The 13,324-nt window shown below is 42.9% G+C and overlaps 1 long non-coding RNA gene across 1 annotated transcript in view; it reads right to left on the bottom strand.

Annotated features, from left to right (window-relative positions):
- Positions 1-639: 639 nt before the first annotated feature.
- Positions 640-13,324, bottom strand: part of LOC126263691 (uncharacterized) — a 408,745-nt gene continuing 396,060 nt past the window's right edge. Inside the window, exon 2 of the long non-coding RNA XR_007546892.1 lies at positions 640-1,798. This is a non-coding gene — a long non-coding RNA (uncharacterized LOC126263691). The remainder of the gene's footprint in view (positions 1,799-13,324) is intronic.

Here is a 13,324-nt window from a genome sequence, read left to right as displayed (position 1 = left end):
GGGAAAGGACGTTTAAGTAACATCTTGATAACGATAGGTGTAGCACCACTGTGATTTCAAAAATTCTCGAAACTGATTGAATGTGATGACTTAAGAGCGAAAGTGATAGTTACAAATGTCTAGACATGTCATGAGCATGAGTTTATAGTAAAATTCTGTCCTCGTCTACCTTGATAGCTAAAAATTAAATCGGCTTGAGAGGATTGTTTTCGGAAACTCGCTGGTGAAAGTGAGTGGTTGTCAACAACGGGAAGTTAGCAGGAAGAAACATTTTCAGGAGATTTAGTGTAGTTTATTGCAACGAGCTAGGGGGAAATTACTGGAAGTACATGTGGGAATTTAGTACGAACTTACTTTGTTTCATTGGGCGTTCTTCAGCTCCACACTGCATCATCAAATGGCAGTTATAGAGATCAGGAGGCCACAAGGAACATTTGAGAAACAGTAGCAGATAAGTAGGGGAATACTGGAACACTTATAAGTGGCAGTGGACATGTTGAAGATATGTTATCTCCTTCTTGATTAGCACATCTGCAGTCTAGAGACAATTATTTTCTAGAATCCGTGAAGATAAATGGCTAAGCGCAGTCAGTGTCAGGAGACCAATAAAATAGTAATACAGAGAAGTTTAATGTTGAATTCAGTTACTTGTAACTCTTTGTAATTTATTCCGACAAACTTCAGATCATTATGAATATATTGTTATTTAACGTAGTGTTTTATTTGTTGTACAATACTTATGGAATACTTTATCTTGCCCCTTAAATATACGTGGACTGGTGTTCATCAAATACAGTAACTATTTTATTGGGAATAACCTTCCACAGAAACGGCATTTGGGTTTGTTTCCTTGGGCAAAATGTAAGACTACCCGCTTCATACAATCACTCTGAAATTAAACTTAGATATTAAGCAGTGTCTCTTTCGAACCTCAACAAATGGAAAATGTTAGTCTTACTAAACATGCCCTATCCTCATGATAAAAGTCCAGCAGCGCATAAAAGTTTTCTTTCTGAAGATACTTTAGATACAATAGTAACAATAGGCAGACATAATGGGGTAGCCTTTTTTCCTTGCTTTTACCACAGATATCATAGAATACATGCGCCACAGAGTTTCTGAATTTCTTGTTTCTGAAGGCACATTGGATTAAAAGAGTACGTGTACACAGAAAGAATGTCGTATGTTTTTTTATGTGTCTATTGTGATATAAATAGCATAGAATGGTTATTTATTTTTTCCTGACACTAGTATGAGGCACTGACATCAGACTTGCTAGTTTTGACTGTCTGTCGACACTGGACGGAGATTCTCTCACAATTTTTAAAGATAATTTGGTACTCTTAAGCCAGATGCACATTTTTGAGTAGGTAAATAATCCCATACCTTGATTCACCTATAACAAAATACTTTTATAAATAGATGAAATATATTTATCAATACTAACGAATTCTCGGAAGCTCGTTACATAACTTCTTCTGCCAGCACGATCCCTGAGATCGTAGACTGAAGTGTCGTACACATGTGACTCTTCCTTTAATGTCCATTTGTCTTTTGTGGAATAAAATCTTTCGTCACCTCTGTCTAACAATAGACCTGTCACTGTCGAAAGTATGTTGGTAAAACTGTGACACAGCGCACTTCAAACGATTCATGTACATTTGCTGCTTTTGAATGTCCAACGATGAGAACCGCTGACTTCACAGGTGGACGTGTCGCTCCATCTCGCTGCTGTTGCTCTGTGACGTCATGTTGCCCACGTCCTCGTCTCCGTCGTGATGATGGTGGTGATGGACCACTGCAAAACACGAGAAAAACACTGCAATACGGCTAAAACGAAATTACGTGAAGCTTTATTTGTGGTAAACTCCTGTTAAACGTTATGTAAGACCAAAACATATTGAAAGAAAGAATGCTTTTTGGAGAGGAGTCGCCAGTGGATCTTTTCGATCCTGGGAATCTTATTTGATTTCATTAAATTAATTAATTAATTATAAAAATGAGCTTCAGAATGACTTCTGCAATCAGTAACAAAAGTATTAGGTGCGTCAGTTGCAGGAATGCTTAAAGTAAATAAACATATCGCTTATTTCTACTGAATTTATTTAATTTAGACCACAGTTAAATTATCCGTAGTTATTGTTGAAAAACGTAACCTGAAACATATTCCCAAGAAACAAAATTCAGGAGAAAGCAAGTGATACGTATATTATAGCAGTGATTATCTCCGGATCACATTCTTGGGTGTTAGATATTATACTGTCACAAAAAGAATATTGACAGGCGAACTGTTATGGGAGTGATGTAGCGTAATATTAGCTCTGCCGATATATCTCGAATGTTACAAACCCCATGTCATGTTCACTCTTAAATATTGTCCGGTGTATGAGTATTTGACCGATGCCTCCGTTATGGAGGAGCACAGTAAAATTTCCCTTTCGCGAATACAGCTGGAGGAGGTTTAGTCGCTACGCTATCGCCCGACGAGTGTCTTTCCCGTCCTCATATCTGCGGTTGTTGTTGTTGTTGTGGTCTTCAGTCCTGAGACTTGTTTGATGCAGCTCTCCATGCTACTGTATCCTGTGCAAGCTTCTTCATCTCCCAGTACCTACTGCAACCTACATCCTTCTGAATCTGCTTAGTGTATTGATCTCTTGGTCTCCCTCTACGATTTTTACCCTCCACGCTGCCTTCCAATGCTAAATTTGTGATCCCTTGATGCCTCAAAACATGTCCTACCAACCGATCCCTTCTTCTAGTCAAGTTGTGCCACAAACTTCTCTTTTCCCCAATCCTATTCAATACCTCCTCATTAGTTACGTGATCTACCCACCTTATCTTCAGCATTCTTCTGTAGCACCACATTTCGAAAGCTTCTATTCTCTTCTTGTCCAAACTAGTTATCGTTCATGTTTCACTTCCATACGTGGCTACACTCCATACAAATACTTTCAGAAACGACTTCCTGACACTTAAATCTATACTCGATGTTAACAAATTTCTCTTCTTCAGAAACGATTTCCTTGCCATTGCCAGTCTACATTTTATATCCTCTCTACTTCGACCATCATCAGTTATTTTACTCCCTAAATAGCAAAACTCCTTTACTACTTTAAGTGTCTCATTTCCTAATCTAATACCCTCAGCATCACCCGATTTAATTTAACTACATTCCATTATCCTCGTTTTGCTTTTGTTGATGTTCATCTTATATCCTCCTTTCAAGACACTGTCCATTCCGTTCAACTGCTCTTCCAAGTCCTTTGCTGTCTCTGACAGAATTACAATGTCATCGGCGAACCTCAAAGTTTTTACTTCTTCTCCATGAATTTTAATACCTACTCCGAATTTTTCTTTTGTTTCCTTTACTGCTTGCTCAATATACAGATTGAATAACATCGGGGAGAGGCTACAACGTACCTAGTGAGAATCTTTTCACCGTTGCACACTTATTCACATAACACTCTCAATAGTCTGTTTTATATTTCTACTCTTTGTGTGCGGCTAAAATGTTTAATTTTTGCTACTTCTTCCTCTGATAATTTAACCTTTATGAACGCGTTGGCAGACGATCAAACAAATTGTCACGTCTCCTGGCAAAGGGTTTTCATAGATTCCTTCCTTCCTCACTTAATTTCTCACTTATTCCGCCCTATAATTTAAAACATCTGTCCACACAGTCACAATGGGTACTTCCAGAAACATTTTTTTCAGTTAGACTCAAAACAAGAAAAACAGCATGACTCACGACCTGTCCTCACAGCTTCAATTCTGCCAGTACCTCGTCTCCTACCTTCCAAACTTCACAGAAGTTCTTCTGCGAAGAAGTGAGGACGGGTCGTGAGTCGTGTTTGGGTAGCTCAGTTTGTAGAATACATGCCTGCGAGAGGAAAAGGTGTCGAGTTCGAGTCTCGGTCTCCACACAGTTTTAATCTGGCAGAAAGTTCCATAACAGTGCACACTCCACTGCAGCGTGAAAATCTCATTCTGACGAATTGTGATGATGACTGGACATCTACCGTGACAATACTACAGGTCACACAGCATTGAGCAGGCAAAAACAAGATGACAGTGGCTTCGCACCAACCCTTCGTTGCGTATCTCTTGTAACTCTTCAGAACTGAAACAAACATCGTCGCATATGTGTAATAGTCCTTTTGAAGACAAGTACTCAGAGAAACTTATGTCTCTGTATAGGTGCGACTAACTGATTCACCACAGAGTCCAGTAAAGGAACCTTGCAGGAAAATCTACCCTCCCCCTCCTTCCCCCCCCCCCCTCAGGTGGTTAAAAAATGAATCTGGATGATTTTGTAGGCCAAATTCATCAAATATGGCACATAAAAAAATCCAACTCGTTCATACCACTTATACCAGGGTAATAAAAAGAGGAACGGACGGTAAGAGTTTAACATTTCGCTGACGAGTAGATGATTATAGACAGTGGACAAACTCGTACTACCGTAGGAACTCGGTAGTGTTGTTTTCGAAGGAACCATACCAGCATTTACCTTAAGCAAAGAACATAAATCTGGAACACCGGACGGGGAATTTTAATGGGTGTCCTCCCTGATATGAAGCCTCGGAGTTACTGCTAAGCTACCTCGCAGGGCCACTGTAAAAAGAGGATACATCAATTTTCCAGCAAGGCAACTGTACTTCATGGGAACTCTGTTAGGTTCTATGTCGATTATGCAATAGAACTTATCCCTCTTCTTCTGCCGTTTGTTTAAATTCTTCATAGCAATGAATAGTGTTGTGTAATCTAAAAGGTACACAAGTTTGGTAATTTCTTTCACATATAGGTCTTAGTATGTGTAAGGGACCACAAAGCGACGTCGGTGATGCCAGTGATTTAGTAATTGCAGAGTACATTTGATGGATGTCTACAAGCCAACATGATCCCCGAAAATTTTAGTTATTTGAAACATTTTGTCCTAACGTATTGCAGCAGCGCTAATGTTGATGCCGTATCCTTTGTTTTCGAAAACGCATTCATTCTGCTCAGCTTTGTCGCCAGGTACAAAAACTGTTCACCTGCTGTATATACACTACTGTTTATAAAAAGTTAAACACTCAGACCTAGTGGTCTACAACACGTCACGATAAGAGGACGTGTAGAACAGCGGAACCATAATAAGTGATTTAAATGACAGAGATGTGGCATGCACCTAGGCCCGACAGCACCCTCTTATGTGTAGCCAGACAGGTCAGTGTTACACAACGCTCGGTCTGTGTAGAGGTGACATACGAAGTGGAAACGTGTAACCAAATGCCACTATGCCTCGTCGACATCACAGGGTGGAATATCGGCAAGTGAGTGCGTTTCATCGAGGCAGTATGGGTGGTCTCTGGGAGGGGGTTTTGCCTTTCGTGACATTGCGGCTCCCACCAACGCTACAGACTGAAAGGGGCCATGAACGCCGGCATTGACATGCTGGTGGCAAAATGTAGGGTTTTCGGACGAGTCCCGTTTCAACTTGTCCTACAGCGATGGCGTTCGACGCTGTTTTGGGATACGCAGTCGAGCAGCCTGTGCCGTTGAACGACATAGCGGACAAACACCAAGTGTGATGGTTTGGGACGCCATTGCCTATAGCACGTGATTTCACCTCCTACGTCTTGAGGACAGACTGAAGAGTCACCGTTACACCAGGGAGACTTTACAGCCCGAGGCACTGCCCCTCCTGCATCCCGTTCCACATGACATATTTCAGTTGGATAACGCCCGGCCGCATGTGGCGAGGAATGTGCAAGATATCTTCGAAGAACGACGTACCATTGCTTCCCTGGCCTGCCCGTTCGTATAACACGTCGCCCATAGAACATGTCTGGGGTATGGTTGGTCACCGAATTTTTCATTCAGGTCCTCCTGCAGCCACTGTTGATGCTTTGTGGACGCACCTACAGACCATGTAGCAGGGTATTCCCCAGCAGCATACTCAGGCACTCTTTGATCCCACGACATCTAGCGTCTCTGATTGCAGCACTTGGTGGTTCTACTCCGTACTGAGTTTCTACAATCATAGTGCAAATACAGGTCTGTAAATATAATCATTTGTGTAGTGTCATGTCCATTATCAGTGGAATAAATTTCATTGTGGTCGCATTTCTCGGTCTTGGTGTTTCACTTCCTGCAAACAGTAGTGAAGAAGTAGATAGCTGAAGATTTTGCTGTCAGACAGAACAAAACGAACTTACACCGCCCTCTAAGAGGACGTGTTGTAAGCAAATGTGTGGCCGGAGTCATCCCCAACAAGAATGATTCAACTATTTTATCCATGACGTACATAAATATGTTCGTAAACGATGTCGTACTGTTCACGGGGAAGAAAAAGAGGGCATCAGCAGAGAACTTGTAGTTGATCAGTGCTTGGTCTAAAGAGAAAAAGTTCGTTCCCACTGTATGAAAAGTATCGCAAGAAAAAATTCAAAACATTACTTGATTATTAGCGTCAGCTACAAAAATCTAATATTTAGGTGTTACCACGGCATTTGATTTAAAACTGGATGGCCATGTAAATCTTAGTCATGAGAGAGCAGCTAAGAATAATATTCGACAATATACCCAGCGAATATAAGGAGCTGATGACCAACAAGGATATAAAAACCAACGGAAACCATTATCGCTTGATAACTGCAACTGTCCCTCTGTTTGTGTGTGTGTGTGTGTGTGTGTGTGTGTGTGTGTGTGTGTGTGCGTGTGCGTGTGTGTGTGTGAGTATGAACGCGACGTTAGTTCAGTTCATTGGTTAATAAGTTTAAACGTACTCGAACGGGAATGCAATATGTTAGGCTATGAACGCCTTGGCCTAACGCATCTACACTGACACTCCAGCAGTTCCTTACCTGTGGGATACTTTGATTGAAATTTAATCTATACGCGTGATTCTTTTCAGTGGGGAAAAATGACATTCCCACAGATGAAGAGTGGTGTGTGTACGTGATTGGTGTTGCGTGTGTCTAATGTTGCTGGAACTTTCCAGAGCAACACAGCATGCCCCGTGGACCTGCACATGTACCTTAACGTCATCTTTCAGGCTTCGATAAAGCTCGTATCATTGGCATGGGAGATATGGGAGCATCATAACGACAGATCGTACAGATAGTTGGATGTACTGCAATGGCTGCGGAAAGAACACATATCACTGTTCTGACAGCGACTGACAGTTGCAGCGTATTGCGAACATTGCACAGGCGTTGTTCTTGCTCCAGTACAACAGCGCAACCTGCCAGTTTGGCTAGCATCGGCGTTCATTTTTGAGCATGTATTTTCCGCGGTGCCTCCATATTTTCTCTAATCACTGTATGTGATTAGTTGTGTATTACGTTTACATAGTACTTGAAAAGCCTGATGAAAATGGAAAATGCAATACAATGGATCAGCAGTCCGATATTTACAAACTTTGTGGAGATTTTCGATGCATAGAGGGTATTACATGAGACTTTCATTCCTTTCGGAGCTGGTGTACGTCACATGAGGCGTGACGCTCATGGACACAAATACACTCCTCTATTCGTGTGGCGTGCAAGCAAACGGTCTCCAGATATTACTTTGAAAAATTTGTTGCAGTACCGGAAACATACGTTCGCTGTGTCATTTCGTGAAGATTGCTGGTTGGAGGCTGCTATGAAAGTATCTCAGACACGCTCTAGGTGACTGCTCAGAGAAAATTGAGGCCAGTCAAGGATCCGTTTCTGGTGTGATGTGCGGCGTCTTGCATTGTCCTACTGGAATATGTCGTTCGCTTCATAGGAGGCGGAGGGTACTACGACAGGGTTTACCATTCTTGCCACATACCGGCGACCATTCAGCCTCTCTTCAACATTTTCCAAATTAGTCATGTTCTTTGATCCAATAATTCTCTAAACCACGATTCCAGCAGTTGGGAAGGTGGCTTACGAGAATCGCTGCTTCGTGTAGCTTTCACCAGATGGTCTACGGGCACTTTGACGAGAACTGCCTACCACATACAGGGACGAGGCTCACAGCTGAACGCCACAGAGTGCATTTAGTGTCCCAGTTGCCTGTGTCTCTACACCACGCGAGAGTCTGTAGAGTTGTAGACTGTGCTTCGGTGTCAGCGGTTAACGACGCGTGGCAACTCGTGATCTCAGCTCGGCTAGCAGCAGTCTTTTTCCCGAAGTTTCATGGCGACGCTCTGCTTGTAACTTACGCCCGTATTTCAACCACTGTCTTCCGTCTATTAGTCAGTCATTCGAACAGTCCTGCGACATCCTCACGGTATAATCCTTATGTAAGGATCCGTGTCTATTGTTCTTGCCAAATTGTTGTGGTGAGGCCATCCCGTCACCAGTTTTGCCAAGAACTTTACAAACGGATGCTTTCATAAGGATTACACAATTAGGATGTCATAGGACTTGTCAGTATGTGAGTGTTATGTTATGTTGAGTTGCACAACGGATTGATCTGACAAGTACACTTTGGCTCCTGCAAGATGCAATTTCCACCCCACTCTACTACAGAAGTCAGACAGACGCTCCTAACGTACCAAAAATGCCTGAAAAACTTTCAGCAATAAGTATGTTGTGGAGTCGTCCACTGTAAAGAAAAGACACAAAAATATTCGATTTTCGTACGTAACTAATGGGATACTTGGGTACTGAAGTATTGCTAGTTAGTGTGAGAAAAACATTAAACGAACGGAAAATATTATTTATCGCAAAATCTGAGAAAATCAAGTGAAATTTTTATTTATAAACTGATACACAAATATCCGGGTTCTTTTCGGAATAGGAGGTTACCTCTTACGGATAGGAATCCCGTTAATGAAATTTATATACAATGTGTGGGAATGCTCTTTTATCCCTTTTTTTTAAGAATGTTATTTACTCGGCAGAATGGCTGAGAGAGGCGCCCACTCAACTTGAATAATTATCCGACTGAATTTTTCTAAGCACGGTCGAGGCTGTCGCGTGAGAAATGTAATTGAGTGATGTGAATGAAGTATGTTATTTCTATGGGGCTCGCCTATGCTGTAGCACACAATACCGTGAGCTGCGACGACTGCTGCCCACACCGTTCGCCGCTGAAAAATAAGAAAACTAACTCTTTTTATCTGGATTGACCTTCGCCAATCGATCTCTCACTATTCCTTGATGAAGTCAAATGGTTCAAATGGCTCTGAGCACTGTGGGACTTAACTTCTGAGGTCATCAGTCCCTTAGAACTACTTAAACCTAACCAACCTAAGGGCATCACACACATCCATGCCCGAGGCAGGATTCGAACCTGCGACCGCAGCGGACGCGCGGTTACAGACTGTAGCGCCTAGAACTGCTCGGCCACCCTGGCCGGACTGATGAAGTCAAGGACTCCTATCTGCCCCTAGTCTAACTATTGGCGTGGTACACCGGTCAGATAACCAGTCCACCACGACGCCACTCAATGTTCGCTCACAGGCGCTAACTAATACTCTGTCTGTGTTCACACCGCACATTAAGTGCCTTGGCCAACACAGTGAACAAACTCTTAATCGCGAGCGACTCAATATAGAGTATCACTCTGGTTCGCTAGCGAGAGAGGTGCTCTCTCAGTGCAGTACTGTGTAGAGGCTTTGTTCCTTGGTCTCTGCATACACGCACGAGCGTACTCGCTCCCACTACGTGTTTCCGCTTCACTGGAATGACTCCTCTCCAAGCAAAAAGCGAAAGGGTATATCATCTGCTGTCTTCCCCTCACTCCTCCAGCTCATTGTGTCAGAAATAGTCCGCCAATCAGCGTTACTCTTACAAACGGGAGACTGGCGCTCCGTTTAAGCCAACAAATCCAGAAACATATAGCATCTGTTTGAGAACTTTGAAACTGCGCACTAGGTCCATCAAAAATGCGTATGCTGGGGCTCTCCCAAACAATACAGAGGGTTTTGCTTTTAAGGTGAACATGCAGACCATTATCCCTTTTCTCTGGCAAAAACTGGTTTGGTCCTTGGGCGGTCGGCCAGCCGGCGCAGCTGCTTGCTAACTCACCCTCCTATGGACTTTCCAGTGGGCTGGTTGCCTCCACGGAACAAAAACTCGTGTGGGTGGCGTGTCTTGAATGTTTGTGTACGCCAGCCTCGACTTTTTAATCTCAGTGCGCACTTGCGATTTATTTATTAGATTTGCATATCAATTAATATGTAAAATTGACTCTACCCTATCGAGTTTGGGCTCGAATGAAACGTCTTGATACGCAGAATACGATAATGAGGTCGGAATATATAAGAAATTAAGGTAGACTGTTCGACTGACTGACTAATAGACGGAAGGCGATAGTTGAAATACGGGCGGAAGTAACAAGCAGAGCGTCGCCACGAAACTTCGGGAAAAAAATTACTGCTAGCGGAGCTGAGATCAGGAGTTGTCACACATCGTTAACCGCTGACACCGCAGCACAGCAACAGAGTCTTATGTGGTATAGAGACAGAGTCAACTGTGACCCTAAATTCACTCTGTGGCGTTCAGCTGTGAGCCTCATTTCTGTTTGTGGTCGGTAGTTCTCGCTAAAGTGTCCGCAGACAACCTGGTGAAAGGCACACAGAGCAGTGATTCTCGCAAGCCACTTTTCCAACTGCTGGAATCTTGGTTTGGATAGCTATTGGACAAAAGAAGAGGACTGATCTGGAAAATGTTGAAGAAAGGCTGAGTGGTCGCCAGTACGTGGCAAGAATGGTAAATACTGTCATAGTACTCGCCACCTCCGATGAATCAAATGGCATATTCCAGTAGGACAATGCAAGACACCACACTTCACACCACAAATGGATCCTTGACTGCCTGACTGATTATCTGAGTGGTCACCCAGATTGTGTCTGGGATGCTTTCACAGCAAGCACCAGCCACCAATGTTCACGAAATGGCACAATATAGTATGTTTTCGATACGGAGGCCATTTGCTTCCGTGCCAGGACGAATCCTGTTCTTGTCCATGGGGATCATGCGTCAAACGATATACACCAGCTCAGAATGGAAAGAAGGTTTCTTCATTTAATACTCGTTATGCAACAAACATCTCCACACAGTTTGATAAATATCGCACTTTTGATCCATACTCCTACACTTCCCATTTTCGTCAAACTTTTTAAGTATTATGTAAATATAATCAAAAACGATTCACATGTAGGGGTTAGACAAATATGTGGAAACACCGCGGGAAATGCATGCTTCAAAATAAACGTACATGCTAGCCAATCCGGCGGGTTGCCCTGTTGAATTTGACAAAGAGCAAGACCTAAGCAATGTCCGCAATAAGTTGCAACTGTCAGCCGTAGTCAGAACAGTTATCAGTGTAGTTGTCAGTGCATTTTGTCAGGGCTAAGTGAATTCGTACGCAGACAAATTGTTGGTGCTCGTATGCTGGGTGCTACAGTAACCACGGTAGCCGAAGTATTTGGTGTTTCAAGAGTCAATGTATCAAAGATTTACACTGCATTCAGAGCAAGCGGAGAAACATCATTTGCTACGTTACAAAGTGGACGAAAGTGTGTGTTGAGCGATCGCCACAGATTGTGATGGAAGAGGATTATGACGAAAAATGAGAGAATGACAGCTGCAAATGTCTTTGCAGAACTGAATGTCGCAGTCGCGAACACTGTCGGCATTACACACGAAGCGAGCTCCAGAAGCAGGGAATTCGATTCAAGCTGCAATTCAGGAACCACTCATCAGTGGTGCGAATCCACATAACGGGAAAACGCCGTGACGAAGCCATAAAAGCTGGACTATGGAGCAACTGAAGACGTTCATTTGGTCGAGTAAGTATTATTTCACTGTTTCCAACTTCTGGCCAACTTCTTGAATATGGCGGGATTTCGGTGATTATTTGGGTAGCACTATCGTGGTATTCCATGAGACCCATGGTTACGCTGCAAGGCCGCATTACTACCAAGAATTATGTGACCATTTTGGCTCATCCATACAATCTTGCAGGAAGACTGGCATTTCCTTAAAAACCATGCAGGACCTGTATTTATCCATTCGGAGACGACTGGAAACTGTTTTGAACGCCAACGGTTTTATACATCATATTAGGTACGGTATTGTGTAGCATTTGTGGCGTTCCTGCAATTTTCTCCACCTCCTTTATATTGCCAGCAAAAATACACCCCTATTTTCAATGAGGAGATACCTAATTTTTGAAAACTCACCGACATGACCCATATACACTGTAAGACAGAAACGACGTACCACGGATGAATTATCCGAATGGGACGGAAATCGGTTGATGTGATGTAAATACACAGACAAGAAAATTGAAACTTCTCCTTGCCGCGCGGGATTAGCTGAGCGGTCTAGGCACTGCAGTCATGGACTGTGCGGCTGGTCCCGACGGGGGTTCGAGTCCTCACTCGGGTATGGGTGTGTGTGTGTTTGTCCTTAGGATAATTTAGGTAAAGTAGTGTGTAAGCTTAGGGAGTGATGACCTTAGCAGTTAAGTCCCATAAGATTTCACACACACTTGAACTTGAAACTTCTTCTTTGAATGTAAAGAATGACAGTGCTGGAAAAACTCTTACGTTATTTGATTTTCAAACAGTGGAGCAAAACTGAACGTACTCAGACAGTTCTCTCTTTACTTATTCTAATCATCACTAAACAGACACACAATATTTTTAGCCCAACGCAATCTGACTTTCAATAATCCCTACAAAAGAATGGCCCTGACTAACAATAACCTATACCTTTCATGAATCACTCACCTCACAAAAATCTTCGTCACTCGAACTACTGCAATACAGAGAGCGCCAATACTGCCACCTAAATAAAAGATTCTGACTACTGAAGGCACTAACTACTGATAGGCATAGTTAGCAAATAAAAGATTTTGATAGAGAACAAACAATGTATGTACCTTAATAGTGTTCACAAGTCATTATAATCAGTTCATGACAACCAGTCTACAAATTTCCTTTTTCTGACGGATACACGTCCAGATCGTCCACTCATAGTAACCTCTCAAAACTCTGGCATCTCTCTCTCCACATCCACCACTGCTGGCGGCTCACCTCCAACTGCCCAACGCTACGCGCTGTTCACATCGAACTGCCCAACGCTACACTAAAGGTTTTTATGTTGGCAACGTCACGTAGTGCTCTGTAGGAAAATCACTGACTGCGTTGTGTGCAGTCTGTGGCTGGTTGGCATTGTTGGAATATTCGTTAGTGTAGCGTTGGGCAGTTGGATGCGAAAAGCGCGTAGCGTTGGGCAGTTGGAGGTGAGCCGCCAGCAGTGGTGGATGTGTAGAGAGAGATGCCAGAGTTTTGAGAGCGGACGATCTGGACGTGTGTCAGAAAAAGGAAATTTGTAAGACTGGATGTTATGAA

This window comes from Schistocerca nitens, chromosome 6 (assembly GCF_023898315.1).
Source record: "Schistocerca nitens isolate TAMUIC-IGC-003100 chromosome 6, iqSchNite1.1, whole genome shotgun sequence".
Lineage (NCBI taxonomy): Eukaryota > Metazoa > Arthropoda > Insecta > Orthoptera > Acrididae > Schistocerca > Schistocerca nitens.
Note: the sequence above shows the minus strand (reverse complement) of the source record. Positions and strands in the feature narration are given on the sequence as shown.